Source organism: Otolemur garnettii, unplaced genomic scaffold, assembly GCF_000181295.1.
Source record: "Otolemur garnettii isolate 467f Iridium unplaced genomic scaffold, OtoGar3 scaffold00006, whole genome shotgun sequence".
Taxonomy (NCBI): Eukaryota; Metazoa; Chordata; class Mammalia; order Primates; family Galagidae; genus Otolemur; species Otolemur garnettii.
In genome coordinates this window covers 45,153,485-45,164,691 of record NW_003852401.1, presented here as the reverse complement: position 1 = coordinate 45,164,691, position 11,207 = coordinate 45,153,485, and positions in this window count along the sequence as shown.

Here is an 11,207-nt window from a genome sequence, read left to right as displayed (position 1 = left end):
TCATTGTTGTTTGGCGGTTCCGGGCTGGGGATTCGAACCCGCCACCTTAGGTGTACGTGGCTGGCGCCTTAGCCAGTTGAGCTATAGGCGCCGAGCCCAGATTTCTGATTTAGGACATTTTCTTGAATTGTTCAATTGTTTTCCTCCCTGCTTCTTGTTTTAAATTTTTTTTAATTTTTTATTAAATTATCACTTTGTACATTGACGCATTTATGGGGGTCAGGGTACTGCTTCAATATACAATGTGAAATGTTGACATTGAACTAAGTAACACATCCATCACAATTATACTCATTTCTTAATAGTTTTGAAATGTACCATTGCATCATGCACATCAGGTGAGGTTCCCCCAAATATCCTCCCTTGTCCCAGATTCTCCCTCGCCTCCTCTTTCTCTCCTCTTCCCTTCTACTTTCTGGACTATAGTTATGTTTTGCCATTCATATGAGTGTGTAGGTGATTATATATTGATTTCATAGTGGTATTGAGTACATTGGACACTTTTTTTCCCATTCTTGAGATACTTTACTAAGAGGAATATGTTCCAGCTCCATCCAGGTAAACATAAAAGATGTGAAGTCTCCACCTTTTTATGGCTGCATAGTATTCCATGGTGTACATATACCACAATTTCTTAATCCGTTCCCGGGTCGATGGGCACTTGGGCTGTTTCCAGGTCTTGGCTATTATGAATTGGGCTGCAATAAACATTCTGGTGCAAATGTCTTTGTTGTAAAATAATTTTTGATCATCTGGGTATATACCTAGTAGAGGAATTGCAGGATCGAACAGTAGGTCTACTTTTATTTCCTTGAGTGTTCTCCAAACCCTGTTTCCTCTATTCTTTATCTCTGGAACTTATTTTATTCAGATATTAGATTCCTATGTTAAATATCTAATAGATACCTCAACTTCAACTTTTCTAAAATTGAACTCTTGGCTTGGCACCTGTGGCTCAAGTGGCTAAGGTGCCAACCACATACACCTGAGCTGGCGGGTTTGAATCCAGCCCAGGCCCACCAAACAACAATGACGGCTGCAACCAAAAAATAGCCAGGTGTTGTGGCGGGCACCTGTAGTCCCAGCAACTTGGGAGGCAGAGGCAGGAGAATCGCTTGAGCACAGGAGTTGGAGGTTGCTGTGAGCTGTGATGCCACAGCACTCTACCCAGGGCAACAGCTTGAGGCTCTATCTCAAAAAATAATAATAAAAATAAAATAAAATAAAATAAAGTTGAACTCTTGATCCACCCTCTACCTCATCAAAACCTACTCTATCCATGTCTTTCCCATCTTTTCTTCTTCCTCTTCTTTTTTTAAATCTGGGTAGAGTGCATCCTAGCTGGCATCATAGCTCACAGCAACCTCAAACTGTTGGACTTGAGCAATCCTCTTGCCTCAGCCTCTTGAGTAGCTGGGACAACAGGTATGTACCACCACACCCAGCTAGTTTTTCTTTTTTCAGTAGAGATGGATCTTGCTCTTGCTCAGGCTGGTCTTGAACTCCTGAGCTCAAGCATTCCACCCACTTCAGCTTCCTAGAGTGCTAGAATTACAGGTAGGAGCCACCATGCCTGGCCTCAAATGTTTCTTCTTAATGATGTATAGTATACTCTGGAAAAAACAAGTGGAAAAACAAGTGGAAAAAACAAGAAGCACAGAATCCTCTCCGCACTCCCAATCCCTTTACCCTGCTTTATTTATTTTCTTCTTGAACAAAGCATTAATTATCTCCTTACACATTATGTAATTTACTTACTTATTATTATGTCTATCATTTATTTTCTGACCCCTGCAGTTAATATGTAAAAACTTTGAGGGAAGGGATGTCCTACTGCTTTGCTTACTGATGTATCCCGAATACCCAGACCAGAGTCTGACATAGCACAGACATTCAATGAATAAATGAATGAACGAAGCTCTACCTTTCTTATAATTTATCTTCCAATTTCTCTATCTCATTAATTTTTTTTCCTTTTAACTACTGGGTTATTTCTTCAGTTTTATTTTTTGAACCTTGTGTTAAGTTTTCCATTTCTGCAATTATATTTCATTTCCAAAAGCTCACTTTTGTTTTCTAAATGTTCATGCTTATAATTACCTGTTTGTTTCATGGATACAACATCTTCTCTTATTTTTGAAACTTTCTTCTTCCCTACATTTTTTGTTTCCTTTGAGTTGCTTTATTTTTTCTTTGAGTTATTTTTATCTTTTTTTTTAATTGACTATTGAAAATTGTGCCCCCAATGTCCTGAAGTTTTTTTTTTTGTTGTTGTTGTTTTGTTTTTATTTTTTTGAGACAGAGTCTCACTTTGTCACCCTTGGTAGAATGCCATGGCACCATAGCTCACAGCTACCTCCATCTCCTGGGCTCAAGTGATTCTCTTGCCTCAGCCTCCCAAGTAGCTGGGACTATCGGTGCCCACCACAATGCCCAGCTATTTTTAGAGACTGGGTCTCACTCTTCCTCAGGTCTCGAAGCTGTGAGCGATCTACCTGCCTCAGCCTCCCAGAGTGCTGGGATTACAGGCATGAGCCACCGTGCCTGGCCAAGTCTCTTTTTATATTTTCATTTTCTGCTGTTGTTTTCTATACTAAAAATTTCTGATGACTTTGTCTTTTCATAGTTAAGATCCTGGCTCAAGGCTCCTTGGAAATTCTGGATCCCTGTGTGGAACCTGTCAATGGGAGGGCCCCACTGGGTGGTGATAGGTGTCTCTGGCCTTTTGGCAGTATCTGTAGAATTGAGGGATGGGGCTGGTTAGCTTCCAGCAAAGATGAATCATCTTGGCTCCTGCCTGGGAGTACAGGCCTGGCTGCCAATATTACGGGATGTGAACAGAATATGGGGTGGGATGAGGGTGGGGAGTAGTGCAGCTGGAAGTCTTATGTTCAGCATGTACATACTGACTTAGTTTTTCAGTACAGAACTTTATCTTGTCTTAAGTTAGGCATGTGTTTCCAAGATTAGAGTCCATACAGTCCAACCCTTCCTATCTTCTGTTGGGGAGAGGAGCAGGGTAATTCTCTGGCTGTGTTGGAGGAAAGGGCAGGAATGCAGCTCGGGGGCTTCCATGTTTCTTATAAGCACTATGGGTTTTCCTTGGGCTTTTAGTTCTACCCTGCACCAAGGCTTTCAAAATACCTACTCAGTGCCTCCAATTTCTGAGCCATCCCAGGGGATAGTAGCCTAAATCTGCTCCCTTTGTCTCAGTTTTCCAGAGCTTCCCAACAGGCTGAGTTTTCAGCCTCTGGTTCACGAGACAGATGCCATCCACTGATTTACTTGTCCACGTTCAGTTTTGTGTGAGATCTCTCCTCTGCTGTAGTGTCTTCAGCTTTCTGTTTTCTTTGGGGTTTATGCATGTTTAATTCATTTCACTCTATTTTAGTCACGTTTCAGGAGGGACCAATAATGAAGATGTATTAATCACCATATTTAATGGGGAATGATTTGCGTTTTGTCCAATATAAATATTTATGTAAAAATTACAAAGTTTTACTTTTCACTTCCATTTGTCTTTTGAATGTCATTGTATGGATTTTTCCATACTTTTTCAAAAGTAATTAAAATTTAGAGTTTGCATTAGCTCGGGAAAATAGGTACAGCTTTGGAAACTACAAATACAAACAATCATAAGATTTTGATCCATGTGAATTTCAGGTTGGTGAAAGTAACAGAACAAAGTTAAGGTAGAGCAGTTAGTTATAGTAATTATTTAGAAAAACTACTTGTTATATAAAGATGAATCACTGAGGTAATTGAGATTAACACATGTATTTAAAGTATTATGTAACTTTTTTGTGTATAGTTCTATGTAATGACCCAGAGATTATGGGACTGAGTTTATGTGAGGACACTGATTATCAAATGTAACCAAGTTTTACTCTATGTATACTTATTTATGCAATACTATCTAAAAAGTATCTACTCTTTAAAGACATTTAAACATTCTTAAATGGTGGGTAGAAATAATGAGATTTGATCCTCTAGTCTCCTGGTATACAGTTTCTCAAAATTTTCAAACTCATGTCTCTTTATTTGTAAAACTTACCACTTCCCCTGGACCTTGCAATTTCTGATAAATTTCTCTTAAGACCCTCAAGGATATTTTTAGTTAAACCTTACGTTCTATAGTTCAAATTTTGTTTTCACTTTCGAATGTATAGTATTGAATTTCTTCTTCAAGTCACATTTTCTCACTTCTCCTGCTTCTTATTAGTTGTCCCCTACTGTGGGCTAAAGAAAGGGTGAGTGACCCTATCAGGTTGACAATACAAGCTGAGGATGATTTTCTTTTCTCTTAAATTTTTTTGTTTTATAATTTTTTTTTTATAAGAAACAGGATCTTACTCTGTTATCCAGGCTGGAGTTCAGTGGTACAATCATAGCTCACTATAACCTCAAACTCCTGGGCTCAAGTAATCTGCACCCCTCAGTCTTCAGAGTAGCTAGGACTACAGGTGTATGCCACTATGCCCACTAGCTAATTTTTTATTTTTTGTAGAAACAAGGTCTCCCTAGGTTGTCCATACTGGTCTCAAATTTCCAGCCTCAAGTGATCCTCCCACCTTGGCCTCCTAGAGCACTGGAATTATAAATACCAGCCACTCTGCCCGGCCCAATTTTATTAGCAGAAACAATATTTTTTTCAGAATTCATGAGCATAAGTGTGTTCTATGAAATTCCGGATGAGGGAAAGAATTTTCAAATAATGCTGTGTTACCATTTACACACTAATTTTCAGAGGGGTCCAGTTTCTTCCAGACATGACTAAATCATTGTGATAGTTGAATTGATAGTGTAATATAGATTTAAAAATTATAACTGATTAGTTACACATCTTTACTATATGAAGCAGTTCCAAGTTACTTGAATAAAATTAAGTGTATGGCATTTTAACATCTTTACAACCACATCACAATGGTTATTTCACAGTTGTGTTTCACAGCTAGGCACTCTCAGAGTCTTTAGCAATATTCTTTGGAGCTCATAGAAAACTGAGGGCCTGGTTAATGGTACATTTTGGCAGATTTATAACTGACTAAACCAAAGAGGTCAAAGAGGCAATGTATCAATGTATATTTAATTATATTAAATTAATAGATGGAAAAGTTATTTTAAAAATTCAATTATAGAAAAGCACAAATGAAAAAGGAAAAATTACATAAATTAGACTTCCTTAAAGTTGAAAACTTTTATGCTTCAAATGTTACCATCAAGAAAATGCAAAGACAACTCATAGCAGAAAATATTTGCAAATTACATATCTGATAAAAGATTTATATACACAATATGTAAAGAATTCTTATAATTTGGGTGGTGCCTGTGGCTCAAAGGAGTAGGGCACTGGCCCCATATGCCAGAGGTGGCGGGTTCAAACCCAGCCCTGGCCAAAAACTGCAAAAAAAAAAAAAAAAAAGAATTCTTATAATTCAATAATAAAAAGATGACTCAATGTAAAAAATCAGCAAATTATTTGAATAGACATTTCTGTAAAGAAGACATACAAATAGCCAATAAGCACACAAAAAGATTCTCAACATCTCTAGGTATTAGGGAAATGCAAATAAAAAATCACAACAGGATACCACTTTATACCCACTATGATGGATATAAAAAAGAAAGGATAATATTAAGTGTTGGCAAACATGTGGAGAATAGAACCAGAACCGCTCATATTATTAGTGGGGATATAAACTACACATCCACTTTGGAAACACAGTTTGATAGTTCCTCACAATGTTAAACATAGAAGCCAGGCGTGGTGGCTCATGCCTGTAATTCTAGCACTCTGGAAGGCTAAGGTGGGTAGATTGCCTGAACTCACAGCTTTGAGACCAGCCCGAGCCAGGGCGAGGTCTTTTTTTCTTTTTATTAAATCATAGCTGTGTACATTACAGGGCGAGGTCTTAGCTCTAAAAATAGCCAGTCGTTATGGCAGTGCTTGTAGTCCCAGATACTCAGGGGGTTGACACCAGAGAATCACTTAAGCCCAAGAGTTTGAGGTTGCCGTGAGCTATGACAACATACCACTCTACTGAGGGTGACAAAGTGAGATTCTGTCTCAAAAAAAAAAAAAAGTTAAATATGGGGTTACCATATGACCCAGCAATCCCACTCCTAGGCTTATGCTTAAGATAATCAAAATCATGTCTACACAAACACTTGTAGATGAATTTTCATAGCAGCATTATTTACAGTAGTCAAAAAGTGAAAGCAACCCAAATGTCCATCAACTTATGAATGGATAAATGTGTTGTAGGCATACAATGTAATGTTATGCACACATAAAAAAGAGTGAAGTACTGGTACATGCTACAACTTGGATGAACCCTAAAAGCATTATTACGTGAAGTAAAAGGAGTCACTCATAAAAGGCCATATACTGTGTGATTCTATTTATATGAAATGTCCAGAAACACCAAATCCATACAGATAGAAAATAGATTAATGATACTTGTGATGGATGGGTTACTTGGTTCAATGTAAACATTTCACGTTGTATATCGAAGCAGTACCCTGAACCCCATAAATGCACAATGTACAAAGTTATGATTTAATAAAAAATAATTAATCATAAAAAAAGAAAATAGATTAATGCTTCCTAGGGCTAGGGGCTGGAGTGGAGGAAGTGGGAAGCAGTGGGGGATGTGTTTTTTTGGCGGAGGGTGATAAAATTTTTTTGGAATAGTAGTGAATAGTACCTAAAATTGTATATATATAATTTTTAAAAAAACACTGAATTTAAAGGGTGAATTTATTACAAGAGAATTTCCCTGATTATCTCAAAAAATGTTGCTTGACCAGGTGGTTGATGGACTCAAGCTCTAACAAAGTCCCTATCGTGCATTTAGTTGATCAGTTTCTTAAGGCTCTTTTGGAATCCACCCCGGTTTCCCCCTTATCTTCCTCATGCCACTTACTTATTGAAGAAAGTCCTTGATTATCATAGCAGATCATTGTTTTACTTCTGTCAGAGTTGCAGGATTGTGTAATGGTGAAAATTTTTTGTTCTTAATTTTCTCTTAGCCCCCTTAACGTTCCACCTTCAGCCTGGAAGAACTAAGCCTGGGCCCCGTTAAGGGGAAACTCCCAGCTTTCAAAGACTTAGATTCTCATTAGCCTGCTTCTCTCAGCATCCCCTCCAATCATCCCCTCGACCTCCCTCGTTGCTGACCTCAGCCTGTTCTCCATTACCCTTCGGCCTAGCCTGGGCTCCCCAGGGTGGCACACAGAATTACAACTCCAGATGTGGACTGACCAGGGAAACATCTATTGAAATGATTACTTCCCTTGATCTGGACGCTGTCCTTCTGTTAATATAAATTAAGATCTCATAGTTCATTCTCCAACTCAAAGTCTTGACTCCTTTTCCCCCTTGAAATTAACTAAGGCACCTAAGGTGTGTTTGTGTGTGTGCCTGCTTTCTTATATAAACTTTTGATGCCTGGTTGAGTATTTTGCAGTGGAATATTTGAACCCAAATGCGGGTTTTTGTTTTCATTTATTTGCACTACATTTCATTTTGTTGATTTCCATCCGTCTGTACAATCTGTAGGTATCTTCTTGAATCCTGACTTTTATAACTTACACATCTGAGAAACACATTTCTCTGTTGCAAAGTCAAATACAGATCCCTGGAGCTCCCCTTCCCGTGTAACATTGATACATTGCCTCTTTGACCTCTTCGGTTCAATCAAGTATAAATCCAGTGAACTGTACCATTACCCAGGCTTCAGTTCTCCATGAACTCTATAAGAGTATCATGAAAGACTCTGAGAAGTGCCTATCTTAAACCAAGAAACTTTTCACTTATTTCCAGAATCATTTCATTTTTCCTTACCATTCACTGCATCTTGCTAAATAGTATGTCCTTGGCCTCAAGAATGAAAGGCAGCCCCCAACATACCAAAAGATTGTTTTGCTAAAAATGTTGATACATGCAGTACTCTGCTTGCAAATACATAATTTCTAATCTTTGAAATGTGGTGTTAAAAAGTGTCCCCTAAGTTGTTTTAACAGAAAATAACTCTTCTCTTTATTGCTATTCCTCTTCTTCCGCTTTGTCTAACTCTAAATTTTGTCTTAGTCTTTTGATATTTTCGACCAAATATTCATTGACTTTAGTATGTGTCTCTTCAGAAAAATATTTTCTAATATTCTAAAATTCCTTAAGAGCATCTTTATATTTATTTCAGTCTCTCTTAAATGTGTCTTATGATAAATACCATATGTATATAGTATAAATTGTAACTGTTTATTCATTGTTACATCCTCTAGGAGGAAATGGCATGCTCTAATCTATATACTACTCTGACAGAAAGACAGAAGGCAAAAAGTTACTGCCAAATCCAGCCATGAATGCAATAAATTCAATTCCAAAATAAGCTGAGAGACTCAGAGACTTTTTATAATGTTCTGAAAGAAAATCCCACACTCCCCAAATCCATAAAATGATGGGCCTTTATGCGAGATCTGAAGACTGGGCGAACTCGCTGGACTATCTTGCAGAACCACATTAGGCTCTGCATCTGAGCCAGCCAACTTAGTTCAGTGATGTGGATGTGGTCAGGTGAACTTGACGCGTTGCCATTTTCACTGTCACTCATCCAAGGAACATTTGTGCGCAGGGCAGGTGTTCAGGAAGTGCTGCTGGTTTAGGATTGCAGGGAACTTGCCGCGCTCCCTCTGCTTGATGGGGTGATCACACTCTAGGAAGATTTCACATTCTTTTTCAACCAGGGCTAGCCCTGCATTCCAAATGGAAAATGGCCAAGCTCTGGACAACAACAGATGGCTCTGTCTCTGCAAGATGCAAACTTGATCCTACTTGGGGAATTTTTTTTTTTTTTCCCTGCTGAAATAGTACACAAAGCAGTAAATAAAGCAAATATTCTGTAGGATTCCTAGATGGGGGGTGCAGAGAAAGCTTCTCTGTCAAAGCTGACATTTCAAAAACATTTCCAGCCTGGGTAAGATGCATGGCTTTTTTGGTTATTCAGCTCCAGTAATGGAAATACTGTGCTTCAGGGAGACATTCTAAATGTAGCCATATTAATGGAGCTCATAACTTTACTGGTAGATTAATGAGGATCTGAAAGATAGGGTAAGTCTGATCTGTTACTGGATAATGTGGTGATTAATGTTTGTGATGTAATAAGGAAGCCCTAATTAGGAAACTACAGGGGGAAAACCCCAACAGGCCTTTTCACTTAACCAAAGCTTCCACCATAGAAAGAAATTTTGAAGTGCCATTTAATAAGCTTTATGGACTCAGGATGTAAAATCAGAGTAAAGCCTATTAAATGGTGAATAGAGTCAGTAACATTATGATCCACTGAGACTTCATATCTTTCCTTATGAAAATTCCTAAATCAGAACAAATTACTGTGAAAATATGATTTGTGGTTACAATAATAAACTGGCCTGTGTTTGTGATGTTTCAACTATACTTTATGGTCAGTTCTCTTAAGAGTATGGGAAACATACGGCACCATTTTCAAGGGGACACTCACCTACAATCCAATTTTCACTCTCATTCTAGCTTTTAATAAATTCATTCAAAGCATTAACAGATAAAAACAAAGACTTCCATTTTTTAAGTTAATTTTATTCCCCCTTTTCTTTGGGCCAATAAAAACATTTTAGGATGCCGGTTCTTAATAGTTTTGCCTGCATACATAGCAGCATATACATCTTATTGAAAGAAAATTCTGGAAATAAAAACCTAAAGAGATTTTAAACTACCTTGCACAGACAGACGTATGCATTATAAGAAAGACATCTACCTTACATTTGAAATATATGAAACAGTGATACAGCCTTTTGAGTAATACTGGTAAAATGCTTTTTTGCATCCTATTTAGTAGTTTCTAGAGGTTAATGACCAGATTCTAGAGGTTAATGACCAGCTGAAGAAGATCAATGGGCAAGGCTTTGTCAGAACTATTAACCTCAACCAATCATTAATTGCTAGAAATGTCTTGGGTCTACAAGGTTAGCTCTTATACAAGATTAAGGAGGAAAAAACATACACTCTTAAAACTGCCTTTATGGGCTATGTCCTTTAATTTGGACTGTACATGGCAATTGTTGTTTTGTAGATCAATCATTCTGGTGGCTCAAACCATCATTCAATATTCCGCCCAACGGTTTTATAACTGAAGATCTTATCTTCAAAAAGGAAATAAAGTCTGTATTAATTGCTATCTACTGCAGTTGTTTATTATTTTTATATACTTTGCCAGAGATGGTTTTATATTTTGTCCTAGAATCTTTGCATAGAGGCTTTTATCCCTTAGAAAAGTTTAGTCATTTGTCCGTAAGTCCACTGGAGTACATACTGAAAATGGTCAGGGACAAAATGAAGAAATCTTCTCAAACCACAGCAATTTAAGCAATCACCTCATTTTTCAGGTGCTAGAAAATGCTCTCTGAATCCTTCAGTTTCACACGTGTCACTGAAGGCTTTGTATTGGGCAAGGAAAACATCTTAGATGTCTCTGTGATGTCCATTTTATTTTTAGCACCTAGGAGGCCCTCAAAATGCTATGTCAATTTACCGCACAAATGTGAACCAAGTCTCCTGATGGGATCTTTAGACACGCGAGCACTCTTTATTTTCAAATAGTCATGCTTTCCCAGTGCAGCTGTTCAAAACATAGTAATGCCCATAACATATTAATAAGGAAAAGAAGAAAGTATGTAAAATATGATCCATCTTTTTAAAAGAAGAGGAAAATATTAAGTTATTTGAATTATTAAATAAGGTCACCCAACTATGTAATTAAGTGTCTCTCTTTTTAAAAAAATCTCCAGGTTCCTTAAAGAACAGATGAGTCGGGAAGCTTTAGGCAAACAAAACAAAAATCCTCAAAGCATTGTAATTAGTCTTGCCTTCCATCAATCACCATTTCTTATTTAACCTCTCACCCTCAAATGGTGTTGCAGGGAGGGAAAGTTTGTGTGGCAGGCTTGGGGGTGAGGGCAGTTATAAAATGCAAATTATATAGAAGGCGGCTCCAGCTATAACAACTGCTTATGTTTATTCAGAGCCATCCTTTGAGACTCAAAGTGTTTTAGAAATGTTATCTCCCTAATCCCCTGGAATGAGTGGGTGGCAACTCTTGCTCTTGACAGATATTTTATCTATGCTACAGAAAGAAAAATTAAATGCCAGCCACAGATCTTAAAAATTGGATGAT